Source organism: Bufo gargarizans, chromosome 9 (assembly GCF_014858855.1).
Source record: "Bufo gargarizans isolate SCDJY-AF-19 chromosome 9, ASM1485885v1, whole genome shotgun sequence".
Classification (NCBI taxonomy): domain Eukaryota; kingdom Metazoa; phylum Chordata; class Amphibia; order Anura; family Bufonidae; genus Bufo; species Bufo gargarizans.
Window position 1 is genome coordinate 86,751,769 of NC_058088.1, and position 16,560 is coordinate 86,768,328.

At 44.9% G+C, this 16,560-nt stretch overlaps 1 protein-coding gene across 5 annotated transcripts in view; it reads left to right on the forward strand.

Moving 5' to 3' along the window:
• Positions 1 to 16,560, forward strand: part of COL4A6 (collagen type IV alpha 6 chain) — a 233,904-nt gene that overhangs the window by 105,464 nt on the left and 111,880 nt on the right. The gene's annotated exons all lie outside the window — the stretch shown is intronic.

A 16,560-nucleotide genomic window follows, 5' to 3' on the forward strand; every position in this document is an offset into this window, starting at 1 on the left:
CAAAGTATGGAGCAACATGCCCGTGCGTTTTTTCACCGACAACCACACGGTCGTCGACATCATCTCCAAAGGCAGATCCAGTTCACCCAAAGTCATGCGCTTCCTACGCAAACTCACCTGGCTTGCCCTCAAGTACAATTTCCATGTTTCTTGCACCCACATCCAGGGTATCAGGAACGTCGCAGCAGATGCCTTGTCTCGCTTAAACCTGACTCTCTTCTTCCAGGTCATGCCTCAAGCCGACAGAATCGGGATTCCACCCCCGGACTTCGGCTCTCTGATCCTGGACTAGACAGGCACCTAGTCATGGCTCATACTCTCATCCGCAAGTCCCTGTCCGAAAACTCCACAAGGAACTACCAGTCGGGTTGGAAAGCTTTCGAGGTATTTCGTCACCTTCACCCCAGGGGCAACGTAAGCGAAACCGCTTTCATCATGGCTTTCCTGGCATACTGCCACAAGGACCTACACCTCTCCTTCAGCACCATCAGATCGTATCTGTCAGGAGTCCAGCATCACCTCATGATCCGTCAGCCAGACAGCAACCCTATCTTTTCTTCCCACGCCATCAAAGCCACACTGCGGGGTATTCAAAAATGCTCTCACAAATCCGGACCCGCTAGGCAACCCGTCTCAGGGGACCTGTTCAGGAAACTCTCATCCTCCCTAGACGGCAGTCCTTTTGGCCCTTTCAGAAGCTGCATTCTCAAAGCCGCCCTCTACCTAAGCTTCTACGGCTTTCTCCGGCCCGGGGAATTCACCGGCACCTCTCCTCACAACTCAGGCCCGGCTCTAAACCAACTCACCCGTAGTCGCAAGCATTTCACCTTCACCTTGCCAGTCTCCAAAACCTCACAAATCGGGCCCCCAGTGCACATAGAATACTTCCCGACTTCCAACTCCTGGTGTCCCGTGGCCGTCCTCAACGGGTTACTCACCACACTGGGCAATCGGGCTCCCGCCAGCCCTCTCCTTCCTTTCCCGTCACGACCTCTCACGTCCTCGCAGTTTGTCAAACACATTCGCAGCCTCGCGTCCGGGTTAGGGTTCAACCCCCAGGCCATCACGGGCCATTCGTTCCGGATCGGAGCCGCCTCCGCCGCCTCCAAACATGGGGTCCCGGCCCATATCATCCGTAAGATGGGCCGCTGGAAGTCCTCTTGCTTCTCACGATACATCCCGCACCCGAAAGCCGAAATCGCTGCGGCTTTCTCTGACTTAGTTTTGTAGTACCATCTTTCACAATAAAGAGTCGCTCCTTACACCTTTCCTACTCGTATTTTGCCCCCTTTATTTGGCCTACCCTCGTCACGTGGCAACAGGCACACCACCAGCCACTGTAGCTAGATTAGGTTCAGTCACACTCCACAGGCTTCGCGCCGCAGCCAGGACCACAAATGCAGCAGGCTGAATCCAGCCTGCTTTTGTGGGAGGGGCGTAGGGGGCTTCTTAAGCCCAAGCCGCCCAGCTCACCGGGTGCACGTCCTCTCTCGCCCCTCCCTCCCGACCCTTCTCTTTACATCTCCCATAGGGTATGCCCCCCTTATTTGGCCTACCCTCGTCACGTGGCAACAGGCACACCACCAGCCACTGTAGCTAGATTAGGTTCAGTCACACTCCACAGGCTTCGCGCCGCAGCCAGGACCACAAATATATATATATATTATATTAATGGTTTTACTTTTTTTTTTCACACTTTCTTTTTAGATGGTGTCTTCTTGTACGCAGGCTAGATTCTGCTGCTGGTGGCTTTCCTAAGTCATTGAGGTTGTCCCAGCGCTATATGATATCACAAAAATGTTGTCACAAGTATCTAGGTCAGGGGTCAGCAACCTCCAGCATTTAAGGTGTTGTGAAACTACATCTCCCATCCACACTTGCTTGGTTGCTCTCTGAACACTCACAGAAGTGAAAGGAGCATGCTGGGAGTTGTAGTTTCACAACAGCTGGAGTGCCGAAGGTTGCTGGTCCCTGATCTAGGTGTTTGTCCAATAAAATATCTTGTATGACTATTATTAGTATATGCTTAACTCAAGGGCGTTTTGTAGATTTCCATCTCACTTAAGTAGATGGAATGAAGAAACCCCTTTGCTTCAATGTGCTACGTTTATTTCATGTCATAAACTTTATCTTCCCATATCACTAGGTGGTTTTACTGGCTACTTGTTGACAGGCTGTTCTAATATATCAGAATTACTTTCTGTTATGTGGTGTTTGGCAGTCCCTGATTATTTTTACTTACTCTGATCATTTCTTTTTTTATCATCCGCCTACTTTCCAAAGTACTAAGCGAAATATGTTTGGAACAGAGATGTTATAGTCACCATGGTGATTTAAAGTTGTTTTCTGAGTTATATAAAAATGTGGGCAGTCCCTGTGCATGTGGGAAAATAACAGAAGAAATGATACTGACCCCTTTTCTCCCCTGCTGATCTTAGTTTTTCTGGCTGCAGTGGGGACGTTCCATGCCCACAGGTTACTGCTGCAGCCAATCACTCACCTCAGCAGTGATTTCCCGTATACTGCTGAGGTCAGTAATTGGCTGCACTGTGACCTGTGGGCATGGAACGTCACCACTGCAGCCAGGAAATCAATTGATTCTTTAGTTATTTTCCCACATATTCAGGCATTCCCCATGTTATGTTTAACTCAGACTAGACAACCCCTTTAAGTATGACAAATCTTCTTTTTAAAATATACTTATCTATACTCCTGTTATAGCCTACCTGTTATAACTCTCAATAACTCCTAACATTAACGACAATAATATTTCACTATTAGCCTTATTTTCTATGTACATGCATATTAGGAGGGTACCTTCTATGAGTTCACATCTGCATTGGAGGCACCATTAGGGTCTCCATTCCAGATTCCATCAAAACGATGGGATAAAATAGCACCTGATGCATTTGTTTGTCTGGTAAAATGGTTGACTCGTAAAAAAAACCTAACAGGCCTCATAATCAGTGGGGTTCGTCTGGCTCAGGTTGTCTCAGTTATGTGGCACTTCCATCATTTTCATTATTCTTCTACTGTAGCGAAGCAGAACAACATGAATCATTAGTGCCAATGTGAACAAGGCCTAATATGTGCTCAGTAGAGGCTAAACCCCTTCAATGCACTCGCATCGTGCACCAGCCCTTAACCCATGGCCACTTTGTTTATTCAGGGACAGGGCAATTTTGGCTGTACAGCAGGGCTGAGCAGGTTGCGCATATACTATACATCCCTTTTCCTTAATAAACAATGAGAAAGCACCATAGACCCCATTGTTCTGCTAATCTTGGACATCTTCTGGGTTGGTAACGTTAATGATTATACATTGATGGATATTTTAAGAATAGGGCATCATAAATTTCAGGAAACCACTGTAAGTGAAACCAACTTGTAGCTACATGGAGAATAGAAAGGCCATCCAAGTACCAATTTATTTGCAAGGGAAGCACAGGAAGCCATAACCACAGTACAATAAAATTGTGTAATAATATATGAAATGCTAGATAGATAGCAGCAGGCTACTATGATTCTTGGTGAGAAACAAGGGTGAAAATAATATGCGCTAAGTTGACAAGCAACCTTAAATTAGGGGGCTGCATTTCAAGGAATTTGATTCCTATCTTGTGGTCATTAGAAAGGTGACCTGGAAATCCTACCTGAATCCAAGAACCATGTTTTGTTTGCTCTCATTCCCAATGTTAAGTTTGAAAAAAGGCAAGGAATAATGAATGATACCTGCAGCAAGTTGTACATTGAACTGTGATGACAAATATGTGTAAAAATAACAATCCTTTGACTCAAATAAACCCATTTAATACACATTCTGCCTTATATATTATGGCTGGCTTAATGTTTCAGTGTATAAACCACAGCAAGCAATCCCTGCAGCTCCACTGTCATCACTCCACTTACATGGTTTGACTTGGCAAAACATTCTTCCTTTCAAGTATTTAAATATTTGCTTTATAAAAGTTTGCATTTCATGTCTGCCGTAGAACTTGCCTCAAGACTTGCAAAATTTAAACATGATCTGAAATCTTGGGATTTTTCCCCCCTTGCAGGTGTACTCGTCAGTAAAACACAAAAGGAATTGACTGTCTTTTTTTTTTTTTTTAGGTAGGATGACCTGTCACAACTCGTGGTGCTGTCTGATTTTCAGCAGTGTCACTCCATTGTTTTCTTTTATAGCTCAGGGGGTCTATTAATATTATTTGAGGAATGCTAATTTTGTGGCTGTAGGTGACTCGCCCAACTGATAGATGTATTTAGCATTAAAGGGAACCTGTCATCAACTTTATCCTGCCCCTACTAATGGAAGCATGAAGTAGAGACAGGTGAGTTGATTTCAGCGGTCTGTCATTTATAAGTTAAAAGTAAGTGGTTGCTGAGAACCAACATCCCAATCATTGCAGACTAGGCCTGGAAAAGAGTCCCGGCCACCTGAGAAGAGTCCTGGTTATCCATGAATTCCTGTTCTCCCGCCCACCTGCTGATGGCTGACAGTCTTCTACCTAGTTTTCTCCCTTTCTCTCTAGGAGAGAACTGCCAATCATCAGCAGATGGGTGAGAGAGCAGGAGATTATAATAACCAGGACTCTTCTCAGATAGATTTGACTCTTTTCCAGGCCTGGGCTGCAATGATTATGATGCTGGTTCTCGGCAACCACTTACTTTTAGCTCATAAGTGACACACCGCTGAAATCAGCATTTCTGTCACTAATTTATGCTGCCCCCAGTGAGGTCAGCATAACGTTGATGACAGGTTCCTTTTAACAACAATGGTAGTTGTAAATTATATACATGCCATTCCAATTTGTCCTGAGTACTAAGCGGTGGCAATAAATTACTGTGTAGGTAATACTTCTGTTTTCTTTTAGAGGATTATTCAATTTCATTATTTTAGTACCAATTGTAACTATCATGACTGATTGTAATGGAAATAGCTTGATGGACTTCTTTTCTTCTCCCGGCCGGCCGCGCGCTGTCCTGAAGGTGCACGCCGAGTCCGCGCATGCGCCCTGGTGACTTCTTCCTGGCAAGTACACTATACTGGCCAGGAAGAAGTCACCAGGGCGCATGCGCGGACTCGGCGTGCGCGTTCAGTACAGCACGCGGCCCCGCCGGGAGAAGACATCAATGAAGATGGAGCCCGCCCCCTGCCAAAGCAAGGAAGTGGACGGCGCGCCGGGAGCAGGTAAGTATAAACCTGCGTCTTGAGAAAACCCCTTTAAAGGGATTCTGTCACCTCTTTTTACCCTATATAGATACGGACATGCACTGCTAGATCACCGCTAGCATGTCTGCAATATACCTGTCCAATAGCTCTGTGTGGTTTTATTGAGTGAAAAAAAGGTTTTTATATATATGTAAATGAGCCTGGTAAGGAGCCCAAGGGGCTGTACCAGCCATTCTGGAGCCCAGCCAAGCCCCCCTTTGGAGGAGCCCAGCACCGCCTGTGTCCAGGAATCTCCTCCTTGCTCACAAAGTCAGATCGCCGTAATCTTGCGGTGCGATTCCTGCTTACAGGCAGGGCTGGGCTCTTCCACTGGGGGGCTTGGCTGGGCTTCAGAACGGTTAGTACAGCCCCTTGGGCTCCTTACCAGGCTGATTTACATATATCTAAAAACTTTTTTTTCACTCAATAAAACCACACAGCCCTATAGGACAGGTATATTGCGGACATGCTAGCGGCGATCTAGCCGTGCATGCCCGCATCTCTATAGGGTAAAAAGAGGTGACATAATCCCTTTAAGTATGATTGTTATGCTATTCTGCACTTTTAGAGTACTTTCACATTTGCATTTTTCTCTTCCGGCATAGAGTTCCGTCCTAGGGGCTCTATACCAGAAAAGAACTGATCAGGCATATCCCTATTCATTCTGAATGGAGAGTATTACGTTCAGGATGTCTTCAGTTCAGTCTTTTTGACTGTTCAGGACGGAGATAATACCGCAGCATGCTATCTCCGGCCAAAAAACCTGAACACTTGCCTGAATGCCGGATCCGTCATTTTTTTCCATAGGAATGTATTAGTGCCGGATATGCCGCAATGCCGGGTCCATCATTTTAAATGTGAAAAAAATATATAATTGATCAGTTTCTCCGGATGACAAACAGAGAGACGAATCCGTTCTTGTAATGCATTTGTAAGACAGATCCGGATCCGTCTACAAATGCTTTCCGTTTGCATGCAGATTGCCGGATCACTCTGCCGCAAGTGTGAAAGTTCCCCTCTACTGTCTGGGGAATTTATTGAAACTGGCGTTTCTTATGCCAGTCTTAAAAATATAGATATTTTGAATACAATCTGCCAAAATTATTAAGGCCTCCTGCACACGACCGTTGTGTGCACCCGTGGCCGTTGTCCCGTTTAATGTGTTTTTCTGCGGTCCCATTGACTTTCAATGGGTCCGTGGAAAAATCGGAAAGTGCACCGTTTGGCATCCGTGATCCGTGTTTCCTGGCCGTGAAAAAAATATGACCTGTCCTTTTTTTTTTTCACGGCCAACGGTTCACGGACCCATTCAAGTCAATGGGTCCGTGAAAAATCACGGATGCACACAAGATTGTCATCTGCGTCCGTGATCCGTGTCCGTTTTTTCCTATCATTTCAATGGCAAACTTGACTTAGATTTTTTTTTTATTTTTCATGTCCGTGTATCTCCAAAAATCACGGTAGACCTACCGAAGAAAAAACAGGCACGGAACAACGGAACCACGTTTTGCGGGACGTTAAAAAATACTGTCGTGTGCAGGAGGCCTAAGAGACGCAGGTTTGTTAATACGTTTGCCGCATCTTGAGGAGTTCCTTGATACAGAAATTGAAATACATCCAGCATGAAGGACCCATCCATGGCCCACTCCCTCTTGCATATGCTCCACCCACCTTTTACAAAAGTGATGAGGGTACAGAATTGGGGGAAAAGTCATACATTTTAGCCAAAACAGGGCTTGCACCAAAATATGAAAATTTTATATGCCAGAAATTTAAGATTACACTTACCGGTAATCACTTTTCCATAAGCCCATGACAGCACCTCTGGAGAGACCGCCTCCATCCAGGACAGGAAACAGGAACTTTCGTGGAGAGCTCATAAGGAGGAGCATGGCCCCGAGACCACCAGTTAATCGCAAGAACTTGTCCTAGACCACACTCTCCTTTTTTTTTTTTTTTTTTTTTGTATATATGATTTTATTTTATTTTTTCTATATATTTTTTTAATTTTTTTATTTTTATATATATATATATATATATATATATATATATATTTTTTTTTTTTGCATTAATTCTATACAGGGTGGGAATAAACCCGGGTGCTGTCATGGGCTTATGGAAAAGTGATTACTGGTAAGTGTAATCTTAAATTTCCCTTTCGCCCATGACAGCACCCTTGAGAGACGATTAGAATAGAAATCCCTTTATTTCTTAGGGTGGGACTACCGCCTGGAGGACTTTCCTACCGAAGGCTAGCTGTTCTCTATTGCCTAGGTCCAATCTGTAGTGACGAAAGAAGGTGCCAGGCGACTGCCATGTGGCTGCTCTACAAATCTGTTCTAAGGTAGCGTCAGCCCTTTCTGCCCAAGTGGTGGAGACTGATCTTGTGGAATGAGCGCCAAAACCCCCCGGGGGAGCCTTTCCAGCTGAAGAATAGGCCAAATTAATGGCTCTCACGATCCATCTGGAAAGGGTTTTAGCAGAGGCTGGGAGACCCTTATTTTTCCCACTAAATTGAATGAAAAGTTTTGAGGTTTTCCTCCACTGACTAGTAACCTCTAGATAATGAGATAGGCATCTTTTTACATCTAAACAGTGCAGTTTTTCCTCTTTTTCATTTCTCGGATTTTGACACAGGGAAGGAAGGATAATGTCCTGTGTTCTATGAAACATAGAAACCACTTTCGGTAAGAAGGAAGGGTCTGGTTTAATGAGTACCCTATCATCTAGGATGTTAGTGTAAGGAGGCGAGGTAGAGAAGGCCGAAATCTCACCAACCCTCCTTGCTGAGGTAATTGCCACAAGAAACGCTGTTTTGAAGGACAAGATTTTTATGGGTAACTGTTTAAGTGGCTCAAAGGGAGGTTCTGTGAGGACCAAGTTGAGGTCCCAGGGGGGAATTGAAGGTCCAGATATAGGCCTAAGCCTGCTGATGGCTTTAAAGAATCTTCGGACCCACGGGTGGCTAGCAATTGGAGAATCAAAGAATGCACTCAAAGCGGATACCTGTACTTTAAGAGTACTTGGCCTCAGATTTTTTTCATGTCCAGCTTGCAGAAAATCTAAAATCTTACACATAGGTGGGGGATTTAAAGGATTCACCGGATCTTTGGCAAACTTCTGGAAGGTGTTCCAAATTCTGAGATAAATAGAGGAGGTGACATCCTTTCTGCAGGATAGTAAAGTGGAAACTACATTCTTGGAGAGTCCTCTACTTTCTAGGATTTCCCCCTCAAGAGCCATGCTGTTAGGTGTAACTGCTTCACACTCGGATGATTGACTGGTCCTTGGGATAGAAGGTCTTGCCTCTCCGGGAGAATCCAAGGGTCCGTCAAGGATAGCTTCCTCAACCAGGTGAACCAGGTTCTTCTGGGCCAGAAAGGAGCAATTAAGATCACTGTCGTTCTTTCTTGTCTCAACTTCTGTAAGAATCTTGGAAGAAGTCTTAATGGAGGAAAGGCGTAGAGGAGCTGGTTCGGCCAGAGAAGGGAGAAGGCATCTATCCCTGTTGATGAATCTCTCGCGCTGAGGGAAAAGAAAAGAAGACACTTTCTGTTTTCTCTGGTGGCAAATAAGTCCAGATGAGGACGACCCCAAAGTTGAATTATTTGATCGAACACCATTTGGTTCAGACACCATTCCCCCTGGTCTAGTGTATTTCTGCTTAAGAAATCTGCCACCTTGTTTTCTGTACCTTTTAGATGTATTGCCATAAGGGACGGAACAGAAGGAATTATAAGGGAAAAGATATCCGTTGTTAACTGCATAAGATTTTCTGATCTGGTTCCTCCTTGTTTGTTCAGATAGGAGACAACTGTGGCGAAAAAACCTTTATAGATTTTCCCTGCAGTAAAGGAAGAAACTCTTTTAAGGCGAAAAAGACCGCTCTCAGTTCCCTCATGTTTTGGGAGTCTAGACTCTGCTCTCTTTCCCAAACACCTTGTCTTAAGTACCCTTGGCAACAGGCCCCCCAACCGGAAGGACTTGCGTCGGTGGTAAGGGTAACAACATTTTGTTGGATCCAAGGGAGCCCCTGGGACAGGTTTGCAGGATTCAGCCACCAGTGAAGGGACTGGATCACTTGGGGGGTGAGTGTGAGAGGTGTATCTAATGGGCGGAGGGAACCCTGCCACTCCTTCAGAATTTGCCACTGTAGGGGTCTGGAGTGAAGATGGCTCCAACTGACCGCTGGTATAGTGGAAGTCATTCTGCCCAAGACCGCCATCGCTTGTCTGATAGTAGGGTTCTTTGTCGATATCAGGGACTGAACCTGTTGTATTAATCTCTGAATCTTGTCCTGGGGTAGAATACAGAGTAGTTTCTTTGAGTCCAGCATCATTCCCAGAAAGACACAAACTTGGGAAGGTATTAGATGTGATTTTTCCCCGTTTATTTGCCAGCCGAGGTCTTCTAGGATCTGCACTACTTTTTTGAGGTGTACTTCTAGAAGGGATTCTGACTCTGCTACCACCAGGAGATCGTCTAGGTAAGGAATCACTAAAATGTCTCTTTCCCTTACATGAGCCATGACTTCTGCCATGACTTTCGTGAAAAGTCTGGGAGCTTGAGAAATCCCAAAGGGAAGGGCTGTATATTGTAGGTGCTGAATGTGACCTCCTATTGAAACAGCGACTCTGAGGAATTTTTGACAGTCTAGCCGAATAGGGATGTGGTAGTACGCATCTCTTACATCTATCGTAGCCATGAAGCAGCCCCTGAAAAGATGTCTTACAACTGATTGGATCGATTCCATTCTGAATTTTTTGTAAGAGAGGAATTGATTTAAATCCTTTAGATTTATAATAGTTCTGAATGTTCCATCCGGTATGGGGGACCAGAAAAAGGGAAGAGTAAAAACCCTCGCCCTTCTCCGCCTCCGGCACCGGAATTAGAACATTTTTTCGAAGTAGGGATGCAATCTCCTGTTGTAAAGCTAGATTTTTTCCCGGGTTTCCTAGAAAATTCGTAATTTTGAATCTGTCCGGTGGGTGGGAGACAAACTCTAGACAAAACCCTTCCTTTATAACGCTTAAAATCCAGGGACTTGAGGAGATTTTTTCCCAGGCCTATTCTTGTTGTCTGCTCTGAAGTCTTTCTGGGCGCGGGCGCGTTTGATACAGGATGTCGGGCGCATGCGCAGTGCGGCGAAAGTAAGACGGCGCGTAGTACGCGCGGCAGCCGGGACCGCGCTCCTGCCGCCCTTTACTGCGCATGCGGCCGTTGAGCGCGGTCCCGGAATCGGATTTCGGCTGTCAGTCACAGAGGCAGGGGGCGGGGAGAGGGCCATGTAAGACGCCGAGGCCGCTGCCCCCGTGACTTCAAGCCTGACTTGAAGCACGGGGCAGCAGCTGAATATAACATCGATTTCTGACTGAGCATACATGCTGCAAAACTAACAAAAAGTGCATCAGGAAACGACTATACAGCACTATAAGGTACTGTAAACAGCTTAATAGGCGATTTTTGGGTGACAGGTTCCCTTTAAGTAGAGTGGGAAAAACGGCTAACAATTGATCTCTCGGGGTCTTATTCTGAATGTGAGATTCTAATTCTTCAAGCCATAATTTCAGAGACCTAGCAGTGGATGTGGCGGCAATATTTGGTTTGAACGCTTGAGCTGAGGTCTCCCAAACTTTTTTTAGGTAAACCTCTGCTCGCTTATCCATAGGGTCTTTAAGAGAACCCAAGTCCTCAAATGGTAGGGCCGATTTTTTTTAGATTTTTGCAACAGGTGCATCCAATTTAGGAGGTCTGTCCCAGTTTACTGAGTCTGCCTCGTCAAAGGGATATTTCCTTTTCACATTTTTTGGAACGAAAATTTTTTTATCGGGTCTTTTCCATTCCTTCTGTATTAAAAACTTTATATTCTCGTTTACGGGAAATACTCTAGATTTTTTCTGCCCGAGGTCACCAAACATGATATCCTGAACGGATCTTGGGTCTTTGGGTTCGTCTACTTTCATGGTCGCACAAACTACTTTTAGTAAAGCTTCCGTATCATCCGGGGAAAAAAGTGGCCTGCCCGTGGATTCTTCATCCTGGGACGAGTCTGGGCTATCTAGGATTTCTCCTGTATCACTATCCTCTAAAGGATCCGAGTCAGATTTATTAGCCGTGCCTGATCTGGTTCCAAGGGAGGTAGAGGCTACAGAGGGAAAGCTCTTTTTAAAATCTTTCAGGGAATCCGAGACCTCCGTCTTCACCATCTCCCTAATACTCTGCAGAAGGGATGGGGACTCCTCCTCCACTAGTTTCTCAATGCAACATTGACATAGTTTTTTCAACCAAGAGGGGGCCAGTTTCTTTTTACAGACGGCACACTCCTTCCCTCTGGTCTTTGAAATTGCCTTTCTAGGGCCCTCTTTTATAGTCTAAAATGCAGGAAGAAAAAAAGAGGGAAAAGGAGATTTAGCCTAACTAAAAAGAAATAAGTGATGGGGAATGATCCCCCTTACCCCACCAGGAGTACCGGTCTGCTCTCATGACCCTCCTGTTGATCGGCGCGTTGGGCACTCTCCTCCTCCATGCTGCTGTGGGATAGAGTGACTCCCAGGATCCAAAAGAAATCTGGCTTCCTATAAGGCTGGCTGGCTGGCTGGGCTGCTGCTGACCGTGCGCCTGTGGGTCCAATCCCCTCGGTCGGGTCCTGCTGAAAACCCTCTGCGGCCTAAGTAGAAGAAGGCACTTCCTACTTCCGGAACGCACGCTACATGCGTTCCAAATACCGGAAGTCTCGACCGAGACCCGGATCTCGCTTGGATCGCGAGATTTTTGTTCTTACTGTTCTAAACAAGTTAGGCCACTATTTGACAAGTGTATTGTTTTTTTGTCTATACAGCAAGAAAATATTTTCATCAGATTTTTTTTGTGCGCACAACAAAAGAATAATTTAATTAATTCCCACTTGACGTGGCCCACTCCACCTATCCCATCCCTATAAGGCCTCATGCACACGACCGTTGTGTGCATCCGTGGCCGTTGTGCAGTTTTCATTTTTTTTTTGCTGACCCATTGACTTTCAAACTTGACTTAGATTTTTTTTTTTTTTCATGTCTGTGGATCCTCTAAAAAATAAGGAAGACCCACGGACAAAAAACGGTCACGGATCACGGACCTACGGACCCCGTTTTTGCGGACCTTCAAAAAGAAACGGTTGTGTGCATGAGGCCTTATCTTATAAATACAACAGTGTTTACTGGGCAGCACATGGGACCTGCTGATGGTAATGGGCACCCAAACAGTGACTGCACATAAAGATTTGCATCTTCCATGTCTTTTGAAGTCTGTAAATAATTTCCACTTTATGGCTTTAAAAATACTTCAACTCACAGAGTAAAGAAATGAACCAGTCCTCCAGCAAACCAAGATGAAAGGATCCTGCTGATGGTTTTCGGAAGTAGCTGATTGCCGACAACCGTCACATGCCTTAACCAAATACATTATATTTGACATGGATGTCTGCACAGATATATACAAATATATTCCTACATACATACATACATGCATTTAGACACACAAAGTAAGACTGCTGCTCTGTATTTTATTAAAGAGAACCTGGAACCTCTCCTGACATGTCTGTTTTAGTAACTACTTGCATTCTGTTCTTGTGGGTCTATGTTGTGCCATTCCTCTGTTATTTCTACTAGAATGAGTGTATGAAGGAATTAGAAGCAGTTTGCAGTAAAGGTACAGATGGGTGTTTCCAGTCTGAGGCACCAGTACCTATACTGCAGACTGCTGGCAATGTATTTTTAAACTTCTGGCAGGAATAATACAGGAATGGTACAGCACAGAGCAGGGTTGCCGACCTGAATTTTTCCTTTTTCTGGACAATTCATCATAATATCACGGACAGCCAACATTTTTTATGGACAAATTAGAAAACTATAATGAACAATAAATATTCTAAGTAAACCATGTCTACAGCTTAATATACTGATAAGGCCCCATGCACACGGCCGTTGTTCACGGCCGTGTGCGGGCCGTGGAACCGCGGCCTGGATCCCTTCCTGTGAGCTGGAGCGCACGGCGTCACTGGTTGCTATGACGCCGTGCGCTCCCTGCTGCCGCCGCAATACAGTACTACACTGGTATGATCTATACCAGTGTATTACTGTACTGTGCCGGCAGCAGGGGGCGCACGGCGTCATAGCAACCAGTGACGCCGTGCGCTCCAGCTCACAGGAAGGGATCCAGGCCGCGGTTCCACGGCCCGCACACGGCCGTGAACAACGGCCGTGTGCATGGGGCCTAATACGTAATTACCAGCATTTACTAGGCATATACCACCAGCCTCGGAAAAAAATCACGGACACTTTTTTTTTTTTTACGGACAAGTGCCTATTTTTGCAGACTGTCCAGAAATTTCTGGACGGTTGGCAACCCTGGCACAGAGTCATAAAAATAGATGCTCCAGAATTCCTATTACATGGGGAAATTCCATTAGTTACTAAAACAGACATGTCAGGAGAGGCGACAGGTCTTCTTTAAGTATTAAAATGCCCTGTATTAGTCTATCTAAACAGGGCTCCAGAGTCAGGATATCTCCTTGTTAGACCAGATTCACATTGTAGGTTTCTAATCCAATACACTTTTTACCAAGAATGTACAAACCTCCCATTGGTGCATTTTAATATTTTAGCATTGGGACTTTTCCAACAATTTATTTTAGTGAAGACAAACTGCAATTTAGGCTACATGCACACGACTGTATGTGTTTTGCGGTCTGCAAATTGCCGATCCATTGTAACAACAATGCCTAAAACAGACTAGAATAGGACATGTTCTATTTTTTTGCGGAGCTACGGAATCGACATACTGATGCAGACAGCACACGGTGTGCTGTCCGCATTTTTTACGGATCCATTGAAAAGAATGGGTCCGCATCCTATCCGCAAAAAAAAATGGAACGGACACAGAAACAAACAACGTTCGTGTGCATGTAGCCTTAATGAAAATAAATTGCGGCCTGCTAATGTGTTTTTTAATATAACTCCAGAATTATGTCACAAACTCAACACTTCATTTATTTTTGGTATAAATTAGTAAGATGTAAGCAACCCTGCATTTTTCTTCTGGGGTCTTGGTATGCAGTAACTTTTAAATGCCACAATGTTTATGAACAGTGGGTTTTGTAAAGTCACAATTGCTACCAATGACTCTTTTTTATTGTATTATGGTGAATATTATTTTGTAATCACTGTTGTGTATTCACCCGTTTTAGGCTACTTTCACACTCGCGTTTGGTGCGGATCCGTCATGGATCTGCACAAACGCATCCGTTCAGATAATACAACGGCATGTATCCGTTCAAAATGTTTGTATTATCTTTAACATAGCCAATCTGTCTTGAACACCATTGAAAGTTAATGGGGGATGGATCCGTTTTCTTTTGTGCCATATTGTGTCAGTGAAAATGGATCCGTCCTGACACACAATGTAAGTCAATGGGGACGGATCCGTTTTCACTTTTGGCGTTTCACGTTTGGCTCAGTTTCATCAGACGGACACCAAAGTGGAATGGGGACGGAACTGAGCCAATCTGATGCATTCTGAGTAGTGATGAGCGAACTTCTGTTTTAAGTTCGGCGTCTAAAGTTCGGCTTCCGGTTAGCGGAGAATCCCGATATGGTTCCCGATATGGATTCCGACTTCCGTTGTGGTCCGTGGTAGCGGAATCAATAATCGGCCATTATTGATTCCGCTACCACGGACCACAACGGAAGTCGGAATCCATATCGGGAACCATATCGGGATTCTCCGCTAACCGGAAGCCGAACTTTAGACGCCGAACTTAAAACAGAAGTTCGCTCATCACTAATTCTGAGCAGATCCTTATCCACTCAGAATGCATTAAGGACAAAACTGATCTGTTTTGGACCACTTTTAAAATCCCTGAACGGTTCTCACAAACGGAACCCAAAACGCCAGTGGGAAAGTAGCCTAAACTGATGAAATTTCACAAGACCCTAAAAGCAGGGGTAGGAAGCCTTAAAGAGAGAACGATTCTTCCAGTAGTGTTTGCCATACAGGCATCTTAGGTTCCTCACTTTTCCATCACATTCGCCACCTTCTCAATACTAACTCCTTTTCCTGCTGCCACCCTAACGCCTCATTCACACATCAGTGTTTTGGTCAGTGATTTCCATCAAAACCAGGATTTAAGGCAGGGCTGGCCAACCTTCGGCTCTCCAGCTGTTGCAAAACTAAAACTCCCAGCATGCCCAGTCAGCCTACAGCAGGGCATGGTGGGAGTCGTAGTTTTACAACAGCTGGAGAGCCGCAGTTTGGCCAGCCCTGATATAAGGGAAAGATCTGCACCTGTTCTGTGTTTAGAGCCGCACCTGGTTTTGGCTCAGAATCACTGATGGAATTCACTGACCGAACACTGAGATGTGAATGAGGCTTAATACTATGCCTGTTGTGCTGCAGAGAAAATAATGATATAACTACAGTCATGCCGATAATAATTTTCCATACATATATTGCCTCTGACAGTGTCCCTTATAATTGTAAACAGTGCCATCGATAAAAATGACTGACACAAACAGTGCCCTAGAAAGTAATTGTGTACAGATAGTGCCCCTGACAGTAATAGGGTCACACCAGGCCAACCAAAATAATTGTGCTCAGCAGATATTGCCCTCAAGCAGTTATAGCTCCCACCAAAATAATTGGAAAATGGAAAGTCAGAGTTCCCCCACAGTGCCTAAAAGTACGCCATTATAACTGGCCATATGTCTGAGAACAGCACAGTACTCTGTGTGCTGTCCGCATCCGTTGCTCCGTTCCTTGGCCCCGTAAAAATGATGAGGCATGTCCTATTCTTGTTCGTTTTGCGGACAAGAATAGGCATTTCTATAATAGGCCTCCTGTTCCGTTCCGCAAATTGCAGAAGGGACACGGGCGGCATCCGTTTTTTGTGGATCCTCAATTTGCGGGCCGCAAAAAAAAGGCACGGTCATGTGCATGAGCAGTGAGGAGAGACTGTGAGGTCTCTCATAGTCTGCATATTTAGCAGTGATTTAAACAGATTGCAACAGAGAAGTGACATCTAATGTAACACAGACACTCCGCTTAGCTCTGTTTGCGAGAGTCAATGTATGAGAAGAGTTAACAGCAAGTAAACCGTGCAGCGAGGATTTGGCTCTGAGAAGTTTCTGCCATAGCCTATAAGTCATAAGTCAGCTGCTTTCTGTCTTGGTTTGAATGGTTAATGAGATCTGCGGCTCATGCGGTTTTCCTTTGTTTAGTTAAAATGAAAATGTATGTACAAAGTACTAATCTGACAGAATTATTACTACTTACAGCCAGAAGATAAATACCCAAGGCCAAGGTCTTACAATATT